Source organism: Cupressus sempervirens, chromosome 1, assembly GCF_028749045.1.
Source record: "Cupressus sempervirens isolate cs-2001-9-10 chromosome 1, ASM2874904v1, whole genome shotgun sequence".
NCBI classification, from domain to species: Eukaryota; Viridiplantae; Streptophyta; class Pinopsida; order Cupressales; family Cupressaceae; genus Cupressus; species Cupressus sempervirens.
Genome location: NC_143118.1, coordinates 658,675,464 through 658,692,811, shown reverse-complemented (window position 1 = coordinate 658,692,811; position 17,348 = coordinate 658,675,464). Strand labels below are relative to the sequence as shown.

The 17,348-nt window shown below is 35.5% G+C and overlaps 1 protein-coding gene across 3 annotated transcripts in view; it reads left to right on the top strand.

Moving 5' to 3' along the window:
• The window catches only part of LOC149579618 (uncharacterized), a 74,801-nt gene that overhangs the window by 22,642 nt on the left and 34,811 nt on the right, over positions 1-17,348 (top strand). The window lies entirely within an intron of this gene.

Sequence of the window (17,348 nt, the reverse complement as noted above, 5' to 3'; positions counted from 1 at the left end):
GATGGTCCACGTTAATCACCACTAAAATCAATTTAAACTACAGCCTGCCTCTTCACGTTATTGTTATACAGTGTGAGTGGATGGTCAACTGTACAATACAAAAATTCACTTTCATGTCATATTTAAAAAAATCTAATTATTGGACTTATAGTTTGATTTTTCTGTTTATTATATCCATGGATTGCTGCACTGGGCCAATAAGCTCGGTAACACTAGTATTGCTAGGTTGTCTTGGGATTGGCTTTTGCTATTTCTAATACCAGGTGACAGAATGCCCAACTCCAGTCCTTATTGGTATTGGTGACTAAGGTCATGTCTAGCACCATGGCTAGTCTGTTTTGTTTGAAAGCTTTTATCCCTAAATGATTTAGAGTTCCTAGTTGTTACTTGTGCACACTTAGGCACTTAAATGTTTGAGGGAATCATAGTCTTAGTCCTTTATCTACCATCGGAATATCAGTTATTGCATTGGTATTCATTTAAATGTTTAGGGGTCATTGTTAGTATTAATGAATTGACATAAGTCATGATAGATACTTAGTGGCATGGATATATGATGCAAAATCAGAAGTACACCCATAATCGAACTTGTTCGAACATCAGGATCCTGTAGCTGTATCCAAATCATCCTAATGATGGCTATATTGATATGTAATATACCCACACTCACACATCCTATTAGAAATTGATTTCTCCTTTGTCCATTCGGTGATAGTATCCCATATCTTCTGTTTCGAACTGCGACATTTTTTCATCAGCTGTACCAAATTATACAATTTAATATTAAAAGATAAGACACAATCAATTAATGAAACCTCAAATATTCAAAATTTTGATCAGTCACTAAGTCTATATAGAATGTTATCTACCTTTGACATTGTTGTATTTATATTATACATTTGGTCACTAAACTGACAGAAAGGCATTTGTACATTCTTTTACTGGTTGAGTTGTAGCCATTAATACTGAATGCCTTGTAAATGGCTTTAGCTGTTAATGTTATGCAAAGGCTGCTGTGTCAGTAATTGTAGATTTATCAAAATTTCTATGGCTAGACCATTTTAACCGGGATTTTTTGTAGCATTTGATTGTTATAATGGGCTTATTCTGTCTGTAAAATCGGTGACAGATAATTTCTTTTAAGATAGGCTAGCCATCTAGTTCCTGGGAGTGTCTTTAGTTGAGTTAATTGAGATCGTTTTTAGTTTATTAAATCCGAATATTTTTCAGGGGTTTGTAAACATGTTAAGAACTTAAGAATTATAACATGTGGCCCATCCTCAGCAACTCTACTCGGGCATCCACAGGGATCAAAATGTTATAATCACATTTCATTGCACGTGCACAGTTTGTCAATATTTAGCCTCTGTAAGATTTCAGCGAATAATTATAATTAGCGGAGACCTTATCGCCACCATCAAGACAATCTTTCAGTATCTTCATTAAAAGTTATTAGCAATTTTTATTGTAGAATATATAAAGTCATGTTAAAATTTACAATATTTAATTAAATTGATATTTGAAGGTTGTGAACTTATGCAATGCAAAGAGATGATGAAGATTGTTAGACATAGTAGAGAGAAATGTTTGAGGAAGCTAATGTTGTTTGAATGATTGGGTAAATATGTTTAATCCCCAATGGATTCGTTCTTATTCAAAATTACAGTAAAATTCTAAAATAACAAATAAGCCACATTGGATTCAATCTTATAAAAAATATGACCAATTTTTTAAAGAGTTTGCAGGGGTATGAAATGAAATAAAAAATGCATTTTAATACATCTATGCACTGCAAAGTGTCCACCTTGATTTTATTTTATATATGCTAACTCTGGTTTACCAACAAACGTATTCCAGGAAGAACAATACATTGTTAAAGGAAAAATCTTGATCTCTTGAATAAACTGAGGAGTGTAGGCGTTGCAGGACTGCAGTGCATTAGATATTCAAGGAATTTTGCAAAAGAATAAAAGATCATCATATTACACATTGTGAAAAATATATTGTTATTGTTGCATCCTGCAGGGAACATCGTATAATGAAAATAAAATGCAATACGGATAAGCTTTGAATGCTAGAACGGTGAACTAAATGGATAAAGTAAATGCTCTATTTTGTCTTCAAAATCTTGTTTAATAGAGAACTTTAAGCTAACTGAACTCATCTTACCACTTTATCTTATTAACAATTCAACAACGAGTACTTTAATTTATTAACTGGTCATGCCATTGGTCTTGCATTTTCTCAGAAGATTAGTATAACTTTTCACAAGACAAAAAACTTAAGGCTGTATTTCTCAAGCAATTGTTACAAAACTGTTTTCCATATGGATGAAAATAAGTGTTGACAAAAAACAAATTGGTTGTCTTCTTTGTAAATAAAAACAAAATTTATCAGATTTATCTTATTAACAATTCAACAACGAGTACTTTAATTTATTAACTGGTTATGCCATTGGTCTTGCATTTTCTCAGAAGATTAGGATAACTTTTCACAAGACAAAAAACTTAAGGCTGTATTTCTCAAGCAATTGTTACAAAACTGTTTTCCATATGGATGAAAATAAGTGTTGACAAAAAACAAATTGGTTGTCTTCATTGTAAATAAAAACAAAATTTATCAGATTTTGAGATTTTGCCTCTACTGTAAAATATCCATTCAAGAACTTAGATAGGATTGAAATTAGTAGACGCAATAGTTTTGAAATAACACTGTCATTGGCATAGATGATCAGAACAAATATTGTGGCATGAGCACATTATAAGAAGAAAAGAATGGCACATTATGCTGTATATAATTTTCCCATATGACTTTACTAACTGCTTTATTCCGAAAATATTAAATATCTTCAAATCAATGAACGATATCACCAAATTTTTCAACTATTGTGTAAAGTATAACCGTTGTTGTCACATTTGTAAGTCTGAAGTTCAAAACAATATGAAACAAGTTCTAAAAATGTTGAATTTAAGTTCTGACGTCAACATCATTTCTTAAGAACCGGTTTCTACATTTGAGGAAAGTTATAGTGCTGCTTTTTGTTTCAACTTTCTGACATCGAGGATAAAAATGGAAGGTTTTCATGACTATACACAAACAATATGAATCTATCCTGGCAAAATTGAAATAGAAAGAAGCAGTGGAACAGAGCTGGGATGCCTGAGTTGACATTGATGTTAGTTCCATTGTAATAGTATTTAGTCCTAATGGTTAAGAGCAAAAATAAAAATTGCATGTTGAAGTTATTGGAAAAATTCAATAATTGGTAAGTTCTTAAGTTGCCATTTTGTTTCTCAACTCAGATACATTACGGTGCCTGTTGTGATCTGAATCAAGAGATCTAAACGTTTTTCCAATTCTGTCTTCCTTTCCCGGTAGTTTACCTTAAATTCAGGATCATTTATGTGATGGTCCTGTTTTAGAGTAAATCTTTTTATTGAAGTCCAGGTGTAAACCGGAATTTTTTTTTGAAAGGGTATAAGAGATTTTTGTGTAGCACAAAAAATATTATGGTATTGGGCTGGATCTTTACTTGTATCTAGATATGCATGGTTCAACCTTTACAAACTGTGCAGATGCCTGATTAAAATATATTACATGTCAAGAAGCTTTACATTTACAATTACAAAGAGTACGTGACAGTAAAAACTCACTATTTACGTCAAGATTTATTAAATTATTAGAAAAAGTGACATAGCTTACTAGAAAATGTGACATAGCTTACGATTTCCAGAGTTTGCATCAACATCTGACCTGCTTGTTGTGTCTCCTCATCTCACCGTGTATGTTACAATTGCGTTCTTTCCATCATATCCTTTTTAACCTAATGATATTAACACTCAATATCTTACGCATTTGTTCTGCTTACCCATTTTTACCTTCTTATCTCATATTCTTATTGGCATTTTTTGTTTCTGTTGACATGTGACTACTAATTTCTTTTTGTTACTTCTCCTTTTGATGAATTTAGTCTCTGTTTCTTTGATACACAAGTACTGATGGTGAGGGTTCCTCGTCTTCAAGAGCTACGTAGTACCTATAGAGAAGATATGACTGGTGTTAACTTAAACTGCTTTGTATAAATAGACAGCTAAAACATTATTTCTTGCTTGAACATAAAATCTCAACCAAAAATTATCAATCATATGATAAAGTAATTGATCCCTGTTGACGGTCATGCCAATTCATGGTTATCTTGTGGGTGTCATTTTTTGGTTGTTTTTTCCCCTATATTATATTTCCTGTCCATTATTTACTTGTTATGCCGGTTCTTGTTTCTCGTGTTATACTTATTGGTGGTTGTATTATATTCCAATGGTATTGTTTCCCCTATATCACTTTTACACGCTTTTCTCCTTGTATGTTAATGTTGTTTGATACCCTGACACATCTAGTTTCTTTATTATGTGTTTGTTTATTTCTTTTCGTCTGTCTGTTTCTTCTACGTTGTTGATAATCTGCATATTGAAACTCATGCTATGTTATAATAAAATAGTTTGTTAAATTGTTTTTTTTTGGTCAAATCTTAGAAAATGCTCTCTGTTAAGGGAGGCTGCAAAGGAACCATTAAGCGGCAATAGCTAGTGCTTTCTGTTAAGGGAGGCTGGAAAGGAATTATTACAATATTTAAGTCCATTCAGTTTAAAAATCAAGCTGCTTTATTTTCACAGCAGTGAAGACATATTTGAATCTTGTAAAGATAGAAGGTTCTTTCCATTCTCGGATTGACAACTTTAAGAGAAACTGATAAGTGATCAGTAGGTTGCTAGGGATTATTTACCTTATATTGCTGCTTTATCTTCCTTGTGCATTTTATTGATCATCAGAGCAAATGCAATTCAATGGCTATGAGAGAAAATTGTCAAAGACAATGCTTTATGCAAGTGCCAGTCACCGAATTACAATGAAATGGACATGCAAAGTTTGTGCTGTTCCAAGTTCATTGTGCAATCAAGCTAGAGGCCAATGTCACTTGTGGTCATCATTGACTGTCTATGGCAGTTGTTTGAAGCTCAGTGGCCATAAATTGGATTTTTGTTAGGTTGGTACATTGTGTACCTGACCTTCAATGATGACAACGGTCTTTTCCTCCTTCAGATTTAACAGAATTCTGTAATGATACACCCTAGGTGACAGGAGCTTCCATGTCCAGAATATAATAACAGAGCTATATAATACTCTTCAATAAGCACCCGAACAACCATGAAATAAAGACATCGAGACTAAGATCATAGATTAATTGAAGTTTTAGGTCATTTCAGAAGTTGTCTAAATTGAATCGTCATTGCTCAGACACCAAGGGATCACACAGTATATAAATGTTTATTACATATTGCTTTTACAGAGTATCAATGTTTCAAAACACATATTTCATTATTCAAACATAAGAACAATTACCAAATCTGGCGATCCTTGAAGGTCCGGTTGAACTCTATCTCAAACTTTTTGTTCTTATTTTCAATCCCAGTCTCCTCTGCCAACTCAATGAGGCTCCATTAATTCTTTCTCCCAATCAGTCTTCTTTATTCCTAGTTTGATGTGCTTCTCCTCTTCTGTAATATGACCTTTCTCTGTAGGAAGTAAGATTTATGGAAAGGATATTGATTTCTGAAATTACCAACAGTAAATTTTAAACAAACCAATAAAGCTTAATCTCCGATATTGCTAACAAATGATGTGCCATCAAACATAATCACAGCTACTGCTGATGTCACAGATCTTATAACTGGAATAACAATCTTCAGAATTTTAAGCATAAAGTTTTATGAAGTATTTCAAGAACTCATTGAGCATGGAATCGAGTTGGAAACTACTAACTAAAATCTCTGAGACCAGTAAAACAAAATCGATAACTATCATGCACTTACTATTTGACCATCTACCTCATGACATGTGACTTCTGCCGTATGGTAATGTATAAGCATGAATTTATTACAGCACCTTATTTGCTGCAGGTTGTGTGTAAGAAAGAATTTCACTCTCTCCTTGTAGCAAAGCAGTTACAGTCCCTCTGATTCAGTGAACTCTCCTCATGCGATGACCAGTGATGCAGTCCCTTCAACAGTGATTAGTGGAAAAATACCCGAGACTTGAACTCAGTAACTCTCTGTCGCCTGTGGATATGTTGGTATCGTGCCCAGGTAGCTGAGATAACCACTTCGTTTTCTTCCCCAACACTGAATCCTGTGACAATAATAACTCCTGTAACTTGCAATCGTACTCAAAGATATAAAGAAGAACTTGAGTAGAATCAGACAGGGGTGCCGTCCTATTCGCAAGCAGAAGGGGCTACATCCTTCAAAAAAAGTAGACTTACCTTTCTCAAACTTGCCGAATAATCCATGTTTTTCGTTTGCCCCTCCCCCTCCCTAACATGCCATTTGGGATTGTTACAAAAGGGCCAGAGAAAATGGGAGTTACGCTGCATTATGGCAAAGAGTGGAGAAACAGCCTGGACGTGCGTTTCAAAGACCAGAATTCTGCCAACTCAAAAATGGGAAGTAACCGATGTAGAACATTCACACGGGACTGGAACCAGTTATAACCGCAGCAGAGAGAGCTGGTAGTAATGCTAGTAACAAATAAAGTTAAGTACCACCTTGAGATACCATTCCTAGCAATTTACGCTAACTCATTTTAATGGTGAAATGAGCTAGTAAGGCACAAAATGGATTAATGGGTTAGGGCGACATGGCATCTTCCAATGAGGATTGACTTCCAATAGCAGGTTTCTCCTTCTACACATTAGTCTTCACAATTGTTGTTTTCTTGAAGATGGAACTTTTCAATCTGATATTGTCAATTCCACTTCGTGTGATATTTATTCAACCTGCATTATACAGGTTTGAGTCCCCTTTTCTCAACTTGGCCTTTGGCCTTTTTCCACTTATCTCCGTTGTCCATCAACAAACCTTAATTTTCATATCCACCAAAGGGAAGACGAGTCCATTCAACCTCCAAGATCTAGTTATAACTGTGGATGGTTGTTAAAGCTATCCATGGTCTGGCTGATTTCCTGCCTTAGTCTCTAGTTGTGATTGACCATCGATTACCAATCTGCTTATAACGTAATACCAAAACTGACATAGATTGCTTTGCTTACTTCCTATCACTGCGGCAACAGGAATCGGAGAATGAGAGTTCATCTTATGATACAGAAAACTTATTGGTTCATGTGATGCCTCTGCATCAGACTTCCCAGGGGACAAAAAGATTATGTGCTCCTGCTCATGTGGTGTTGGTACGCTTCAACTTTCTTGTCTTCCACTTTTTCCAATCCCTCTGGATCATATGCCATTTCCTTTCAAAATCTCTGTGCAATATTCTGTCCACTTCTTGATTATTCTTTCTTCACCATGTAACACTCCATACACAAATGAAAAGATTTCAAAGTTTTCAAGATCCTCAACATTTTGTAAAAATATACTTCTATTCCATCCCCATGACATGTTCATACAAAATTTTGCTCAACAATTTTTTCCTCCATAGCCAACTGCTACAACAGAATTACTTCATTCTATTTCTTCCTCTTGTGGTACATCACTTCTATCTTAAAATCTGCAATATCTTCTGTCTTCATTCCTGCAACAGCTTCTATATCTCTTCTTCATTCTCTTTCAGAATACCCCTGTCTGTTTTACACATTCTCTAACCTTCGATCTTTTCGTTCCTTTCTCTTTCTATGATTACAGTTTGTTTCCATAGATCAACCTCGTGGTACTGCATTGCTGCTCCTTTTACTTATTTCCAGATCTACTTTTTATCCCTTATGTTTTTGTTGGTCTTCCTCTATACCATGGCTATTTCAACACTTTACTATTAATCTGTTGCTTCATCTATACTTTTGTCACATTCCATTCTTTTGTTCACATTGGCATGTGCTTATCAATATAGACTTCTGTTGTCCTAGCTTCCTGTTCAACTCTTTCATCAAACTTCTTGTTCTCGACAGACGTGTTCATCTTGGACTGTCTTTTCCCGCATTTCTTCTCATCTCCTTTTCATCCGAAATTCTCCACATATTTTCCCTAATTTTGTAAATTTCATTGAAAACCACATTACCTTGCATGCACCTTGCTTTTGCAGTTGTGACTTCACTGCTTGCTCATGGCCATTATCCTCTCTTCTACTGAATTCTCCATTCCTCCTTGCTTCTGCAGTTGTGATTTCACTTGTTGCTCATGGCTACTATCCTCCCTTCTACTGAATTCTCTATTCCTCCTTGATCATTGGACCTTCCTCTTTCTCTCACTTGTCATTCTTTCTAAATTTCTTCTCCTTTCATATATTCAGTAATTCCTTGCTTCTGCCAATCAGCTGCTTTTATGCTCGTCTCATTAAATTTTTCTGCATTCTTTATTCCAACATCTCCTTTTTTTAACTTGTATCTTTACCTCAACAGCTTTTATTGCAGCTTCATTTTCCTTTTCTGTTACTGCACCCTTTTCTCTCCATACTTTTCTTGCCAAAGTCATGGGCTGCCCTTTCCTTATTGCTTCTCCCAATGTAAAATATGGTCCTTTATTAAAGACATAATTTCCGTGTCATCTAGCTTGCCAATTTACCCTCCAATTTGGTTTACTCTTATGGATATGCAGATCCAGCATCTTTTGCACTTGGTTATTAGTACAAACATAAGTAAATCCTGTATTTCTTTCCATTTACACCTCTGCCCTTAAAACTATCTTTTTCTTTTGCCAATATGGAATTACATATCCATGATTTATCAATTTCTTCCTCTCTTATAATTCTGTTTGTTCACATTTCTTCCTATTTGCTTGATGAAAACCAACATCCTCATTTCTACTTACACCTCCAAGATCAACATTAAGATTTCCTTTAACTTCTGCTCCAAATGGCTGCCAACATTTAGTTTCTTTGACTTTCAACATCGTTACAACAACTTCAAGGGCATCACAAAATTTCCATGGTTTCTTCATCATCTTCTCCATCATTATTCTGGAAATCTTCAACAAACAAATCCTGTTCATTCTTTGGTACTCTGCAATGTTCCTCTGCTGCAAACACTTTCTGGCATACTGATGCCACTAATTTCCTCTCATCTCCAATTCTTTTCCTGGGTACTATTCCCATCTTTTAACATCCTAAAGGTCTCACTCATAACCTTCTTCCATACATCTCCATACACATCTGAAAACATAATGTTAGCAAATAATAAAAGAAGCCACAACATCTCCATTAGTGCCTTCTTCAGAGACACTTTCCTATCTTCCTACTCTCTTTTCCAAGTGCTTTTTGCTGCATTCGTTTTCCTATTCCTCTATTTTCTCTCCACATGTTCTCCTCAATGAGAACTTGTTTCACCACCCCTTGTGTATGCTGCTCACGTGGCAACAATCTGCTATCCCAACTTCCGTGGGATCCTCTCATGCTCTTATACTCTCTTATGAAGGTATTTTGCCTTCACCTTTTCCCAACACTCCTGTATAAGCCACTTTACTTTCTTCAACATTGGCCAAATAATAAAATTGGGTTCTCTCTTTTAGCCACTGCTTTTATGCTCCCAAATCCCTCTTTAAATCTACCAATTCTTTCTCAAATTCTGCGTTTTGCCTGGTCTTATTGGCTTTCATTCTGTCCTTCTCTAAGGCACCTTCTTTCTTCTTGTTTCTCTCTGGGAGACTCTCCATTTCTGCATGCTTTTGCATCTTCTTGTTTTCTTTCATCTTCTAGTCACGTCAACTAGGGCTCTCTTTGCTTCCTTTGTTGCCTAGTCTTTTAGTGCCACACTTTATCTTTTATATTCCACTGCAACATACAATAAACTGCAACTTAATATATCAATGATACATTCTATATTGACTGCCCATAAATTTTTTTGGGTTCTGTTAATCTACAATTCACACAACAATACCCAGCGAAATACATGAACACACTTTGTGCTCTCTGCCCAGATCTTTAGGGCTCTGATACCACTTGATGGCAACAATCTTTTACTCCCTCATAATTAAAAAAATTCTGTAATGACACACCCTAGGTGACAGGAGCTTCCATGTACCGACTATTATAACAGAGCTATATAATCTTTTCGAATAACTACTTAAGAACAGTGATGAAATAAGGACACTGAGACAAAGATTATAGATTAATTTAAGTTTCAGGTCATGTCAGAAGTTGTCTAAATGAAATCATCATTGCTCAAACAGTATATAATTGTTTATTACAGGTTTTTGTTACAGAGAATCAGCATCTCAAAAGATACTTTTTCAGGACAGAGACAGAAGACCTATTTCATTATTCAAACACAAGAACAATTACTAAAATTGGGGATCCTTAAATGAATGGTCCAACTTTATCTCAAACTTTATTTCCTTCCTTATGATTAATTCCAGGCTACTCTGCTGACTCAACAAGGCTCATGTCCTCTCAATCAGTCTTCTTTACTTCTGGTTTGATATGCTTCTCCTCTTCCAACAAGGATCTACTTCCAATAGTGGGCTCACCCTAATACGCATCAGTCTTGCTGATTGTCGTTTTCTTGAAGACAGAACCTTTTCAAATCTGATAATACCAATGCCACTTCATGTGATATTTGTTCAACCTGCATTATACAGGTTCGGAGACCCCCTTTCTCAACTCGGTCTTTGGCCTTCTTACATTTCACTATCTCCGTTGCCCATAAACAAACCTCATCTTTATATCCCCAGACAGGAGATGAGTCCATTCAACCTCCAACATAAGCTTATAACTGTGGATGATTGTTTAAACTACCCATGGTCTGGCCGACTTCCTGCCTTTGTCTGTAGTCATGATTGACAATCGATCACAAATCTGCATATTTTGTAGCTCCAAAACTGAAAAAGATTACTAATCTTACTTCTTGTCACTGCTGCAACAGTAATCCAAGAATGAGACTTAATGAGATACAGAAAACTTATTGGTTCACGTGATGCCTCTGCATTATTCAGTTTGAAGGACTGTGGCCCTGCATGGTTGAAGAATTTAACTATCCGAATGACTTATAACCATGCAGAGGGTAGCTGGGATATGTCGTTTTAACATCATATCTTTTGAGTTTTCAAATATTTTAGTGACCACAGAACCTAAACAATAACATCTTGGTCCTGCCATTGGCAAATGGTTGGCAGTTTGTAGGAATATAGAGTTGCATGTGAATGTTGAATGACCAGATACCATTTTGTCCTATGTTTGAACACTAGATTTGTCTCAACTCTCAAGAAAGGTCTAGATTGTTTTGAAGCATGTTAAACCCTTTTACAGAGTTAGCCACCTCTAGTAATTTGAAATCTCTCTGATATGCATGCTAGGGAATGTGTGCAATGCTCATGCCCCACTGTTCATTCATTTACGGTCATACTGATGATCTTGCCAGCTTTATAGCAAATACTGGGAAGGCTTTCGATGGATGTGATTATGAAATGAGAAGCCATTTGTGTGTTAAACCCTTTGTTAAAAATGTATTACTATTTATTGTTCTTCTGGACTTAAGATGCCTATCGTTTAAATCATAGATGAATAAGGTTTTCTGGGATATTTTTAGAACTTCACCTTTTGGCTACCCTCATTGATTCCTCCTCCAGGCTTTTATGAAGCTCTATGTTACCTGTTAATCAAGCGACTGTCGATATCTCTTATTGATGTTTGAGTGTTTACAGTGTAAAACCTGACGAAGGTGTAGTGGAAATGCTCCAGGGATGTGAGATTGTGATGAAATATCCCCTATCCTCATCTCAGTTGTCTCCTCCAGAGGAAGGGAACCTTGGAATTGTTATCCCTGCATGGACATTCTACTCAACATTTTACACAAAAAACACAGATTTAAAAGTTGCAGATAAGCTCTGTAAATGTTTTTTCATGAATGTTTGTGAGATCATGTATACTCGCCACTATTTCATGGTAAGTAGTCCAAAAAAACGAATGTAGAGAGGAGAATGATGATTTGAATCAGTTCTTCAACTGAACAGTTCTCATCTTTGGGCACCATGTTATATATTATACAGTTCCTCCTCTATAACTGTTGTTAGAAATAACTAATAAGCCACATCTGGGACAGTGATGGATTGGTCAGGAAGGGGTCAATAGCTCGGTGGTAGAGCACACCAGCAGCAAGTGGAAGGTTCAAGGCTTGAGTTCCAGCTGGTCTATGAGCAACAATTTAATGAAGTATGATTGCTATGACAGGCTAAGAACCCCAAATACCTATAGTGTGGCTTATAGGGAGTGGGAAGGGGGTGGCAGAAGGTTGGTTGGAAATAAGCAACACCTGGACCAATGAAAGAGGTCAGTAGGTTAGTGGTAGAGCACTCAGCAGCAAATGGAAGCTCCAAAGAGGCCAGTAGGTTAGTGGTAGAGCACTCAGCAGCAAATGTTCGAGTCCTAGGTGGTTCATCAGTGGTTCCTCAACAACCTTCATAACATCCTCTTCGTTCAATGCTAATTAAAAAGAAAATCTCTTAAGTCAATGTGAAATGATTTTTTTTCAGCATTGAATTTCAACTAAAATTAATAATAATTCATGTTAAATATTGATTTCTACCAATACATTTCTGTTCTGTTTTTGCAAATGAGACAAACTCAAATATGTTGTCATATATAATTTAATTATTAAATTAGTACATATCATAATTTATATTTATATTTTACATCTAATTTATATTAATTAATTGAATAAATAATTATGTTAATATATTAATTAATTTATTATATAAATTTTTAATTTGCATTGATGATTGATGGTTCTGTTAGAGTTCCTGCCCAGAGATAAAAGGCACTATGACAATAAAAAGGTGCACAAAACAGATAAAGGAAAAAGGGTAAAAACTAGCACAACTAAACAAAAATTGCAGCTATCAAGCTAAGGAGAAGGAAACAATAGAAGACAACACAAAATATATGCAAACTCTCACAAGTAGACTCGGTCAGCAAGAGTGATCTGTAGCAAATTTTTTCTCAGCCACCAACTGGATACCATGCTTATTGACAGATCTATGAGAACACTGGTAGACCCTACTTGTTGAGATGGCTGATAAAGCATGAAATTGCAAACTTGAAATTTCCAAACAACATCACGGAATATGATACCAACATTATATGTACAGAAATCTATGCCTTGACAAGAAAGAGCCAGATATTCATGAGTTTTAGAGAGGGAATGAGCATTATGCTTTTAGCTAATCCACTTCCTCTGTCTGTTGAAGGCAAAAGACAACATCCTCCTGCTAAAGCAAACCTTCCCCCAAATTCTCTCTTAACATTGCAACACAAAACACACAGCAGAGACCGTTGAACCTGACTGTCATTTACAACATAGAAATTCTCGCACATACAGTGATGCCAAGCATGTGAAAACAATAAAACATCACAAAAGTGTTCAATTTGAATTTATCTGGATCCTTGGAATCCTCGTAGCACTAAAAGAAATGGAAGTTCCATCATTAATAAAGAAGGATTCGTATCATCCTTGAAAGGGAGTGGGTCCTCCTTAACAAAGGGGGTTGTTCCATACCATTTGTTGTTTCTTGTGATCTCTTATGCAGTACATTGTAGTCTTGAGTTCAAACATGAACTGATAATCCAAACACATAACATTATATATTTTTTGTCATTCACATGGTGATCCCACTGTACGGAATATATTGGGCACATCTTACATTTTAATTACTAATGTCATTCTTACAAAATATTTATCATACACATGACCTACCCATTATCATGTTTTTTGCTAATACTTTTGGAATGCTTCAGTAGACGGTCCAAATATATCAGAATATGTTGAAATTTTGTATTTTGTGCAGAGGCTCTAATTATTTGATTGTTTAACCATGTTGACTCTAAATAAATTATAAATTTAATTAAGATTTTTTGATTTGAAAATGTGCTTACTGTATCGTGTCGATTTCCATTTTAATTGTTACGTAAAGAAGAAATCATTTCTTTGTGCTTACTGTCCCAATTATCCCTCCAAATGAACTATGAGCTTCTTGATAAACAAATTTATTTGAATGTCAGTCACTTAAGATAATCGATATCACATTCTGTTATGCATATTTCAAATGTATGATAGGGTCTATAAATGAGTGGTTACAGTGGTCTAATATGCAGATTTCGATGAATGACAATGTGAATATGTGACAGTTCTTACGTTCTTCTGTCCAGATATTCAAATGAATATAAATGACTGTAGATAAGAAAGATTTCATTGTATTATGTAGTTTTTTAAATGAGTGCCAATGCCCATATATGGCAGATAGTTCATTCTACTGTGCAGATTCAAATGAATTTAAATTACTATACACGAGAAATATCACATTCTAATATGCATATTTCAAATGAATGACATTGATATTTATCATCCTCCCTCTTATAATAGGAAAACGAGGATTAACGATGATAATGCAGAAATGTTTTGATTCATATCAAATATTCAATACATACGATGGTATTCATTCAGAAATAAAAATGGCAAGAATTGGCTTGCCTGTTCAAATAATCATTGAAGTTTCCTGGATGCTATGTTGCGATTGATTCGAATCCCCTAAGCAATCCTTCCTCTTGCTGTTACGTATTTTATCAGAGGTATTATGAGGCAAGACAATGCAAAGATCTTTGGGGATCGTTATATATTGCAGATGCTGGTTTTCACATGAATGCAAACTATTTCAATTCTCTAGCAGAATAGAATTACTCAAAATGCATAAGGTCATAATGGAGAGGTTGTGAGAGCTAAGAGTCAAAGAAAAGTGTTCCACAATGATTCTTTCTATATGTAAAGCTTAATTGAGAAACTATGAGAAAATGGATGTGAGAGAAAATGAATGTTTTTATAGAGCACAAGTAGCGATCGGTTCGAAAAGACAATCCTCTAGTTAAAAGGAGTGGATGTTGTAGCTCATAAACCATACATGTTTGAGAAACTAAAAAAAGATTATAGCATTTCTAGAGAGAAACCTCATTGCCGAGAGATTCCGCTTTTAAAGAATGTAATGACAATATGCCATAGTTCCCCAAACGATAAAAACGTATTTGGTAAAAGAAGAAAGTGAAATAATTTCACCATCTTTACCGCAATAACACCTAGTTGAATGGATGATGTCTTGCACGATGACCTTGAAGTATGAATTCACGATATGCCGAAATCCTGTTCTCAATGCAAAAAAATAGGAAAAGTGAAGGCAATTGATGAGATCAAACTCTTGGTAAGAAGCTCTACTTCGTCGGTGCTTAATAATTTTCACCAAGGGGTGATGAGATGGCAAGATGGAGTTATGATCACTACCACTTTCAATATCAATTAGGGGCCGTTTGGTTTGAGGAACTGCGGAATGCGATAATCAGCTGTGCTCCAATAAGCTTACTTCTGGAACTCGCGCATTCTTAAAATAATTTTTGGAATATCACTTAGACTTGTTTGGTTGACCTGGAAGAGGAGTAAGAAGATGCATTTTCTGTGTTTGGTTGCAAGAATTGGCATTGAAATAAGATTATTTTAATTTTTTTTAATAATAGCTTCACGAAATCTTCTGCACATTCTGAAATAAATGGTGGGGACTGCTCTAACTTAATACAAGTAATGCAGCAAGAGAAATTGGCAAAAAGGGGTTGTTTCATTGCAGAGAACGATGGCATCTGAAGTTCTGTTACGATCAGATGACAAGTCCATTTGTGAAGCACGAGGTTGTTAAGGTGGACAACGGGTACGCACATAAGGTGCTGCTACAACAATAGATGGTGGATCCAATCGTGGGGGTTCAAATGCCAATGCCTCATTGTTCCTCTTGAGTGCAAATCACCGCATTTAGAAATGGAGGTCGATAGTGGAAGACGATGTCTTAGAGAACTGTGTTGTCTTGTGTGGATATTGCTATGCTCAGTGCCACATCTGGCAAGTCAGGTCGGGTATCACAATGTTTGATGTTGGGCGTTGCTGAGATTGTATAGCGTATGCATGCTTGATGCAAAAACTGATCTCCAATTTCATAGAGAGGAAGCTCATGTGGAAGCTTGTGTTTGGTGGAGGTCAGATTGGTGTTGATCAGTGTTTGGTCAGGTTGAAATGTGCCTGCAATGGAGGAAGTGGGATGACCTCGGTTAGATTGTTGCCGCCGAGAACTCGCCCAGCAGTGATCTGTCCAGTGACTCCTGCAATCTCTTTGAACTCATGAAATACGAGGACAGTGCAGCTTTGAATCCAACTACACAGTCTCTCTCCGATTGCTGCCAAACGAAAAAATGATTTTGCACCAGATCCGAGCCCAAATCAAATTTGGTTTAGAAAAATATGCCTATTCCACCTTTTTTGAGGGAAGACCGCCATGCCTATTTTGGACAAAATTAGAAGTGCCCAATTCTAATTCTATTTTTATTTTTTACAACCAAGCAGCGGAGATGATAATTCCGGTATTTACATTAACCTATTCGAACTCAATTCCTGCTATTAAATGGGGCCTTAGGAAATTTGGCTTTCAATATCAGTTAGGAAATTTGTCTTTGAGACGTATAGTATGGATTTGATTATTTAATCTTACTTTTTTAAACTGTCAACTTGATTTTGCATACACACACAAAGATATATATATATATAAATACGTAAAAGCGTATACACGAGCTCCATAAACTATATGCAAATGTAGATATATGTCTTTATGTAGTTTTTAATTCATTTAATTCTGTTAATTTGAAATGCGTAAGCATATATCTATATACATTGTGCTCATCACATCTATGCACAAATTTGAAATGCGTAAGCATATATCTATAAATATTGTGTTCTTCACATCTATCCACAAGTATTCCCATGAATAGATTATTGTAAGTTAAGACAATGGTAATTAAATTACTTGACTACTTAATTTCTCCTGGCCCTGTTTCTTATTCAATTATTAAATTCTCTTCGAGGTGTCTACTTTGATTTTTAATTAATGGGATAGAACAAGAGAAGTTTCACCTCTACCAAACCTATTGGATGACTGACAGCTTATTATAACTACTTGTCCCAATTACTCTAGGTTATCATATGACCAAAAGTTGCTTATCTCTAGGTCCCAGGCTTAGATGACAACTTTGACCTTTCACTATGTCTGCATATCCTCTGCTTGATGATACTCTCCCTCCCTTCTTCAAGGGTGATCCATCCTCTTGCATCCACGTGGCACAAGGTAGTTAGGCATAATCTTCTTATCCTTGGCACCAGGTAGTTAGGCATAATCTTCTTAGCCTTGGCATCATCATGATAAATAATTGTTGCTAGCATAATTCATTTGCAGTCCTAAAAATACATCAATATTTCATGAATATGCACCGATATTCATTAATATACATAATAACTATATTTCAAAATTATTATCTCCTCCCAAATTAATTACTAATCA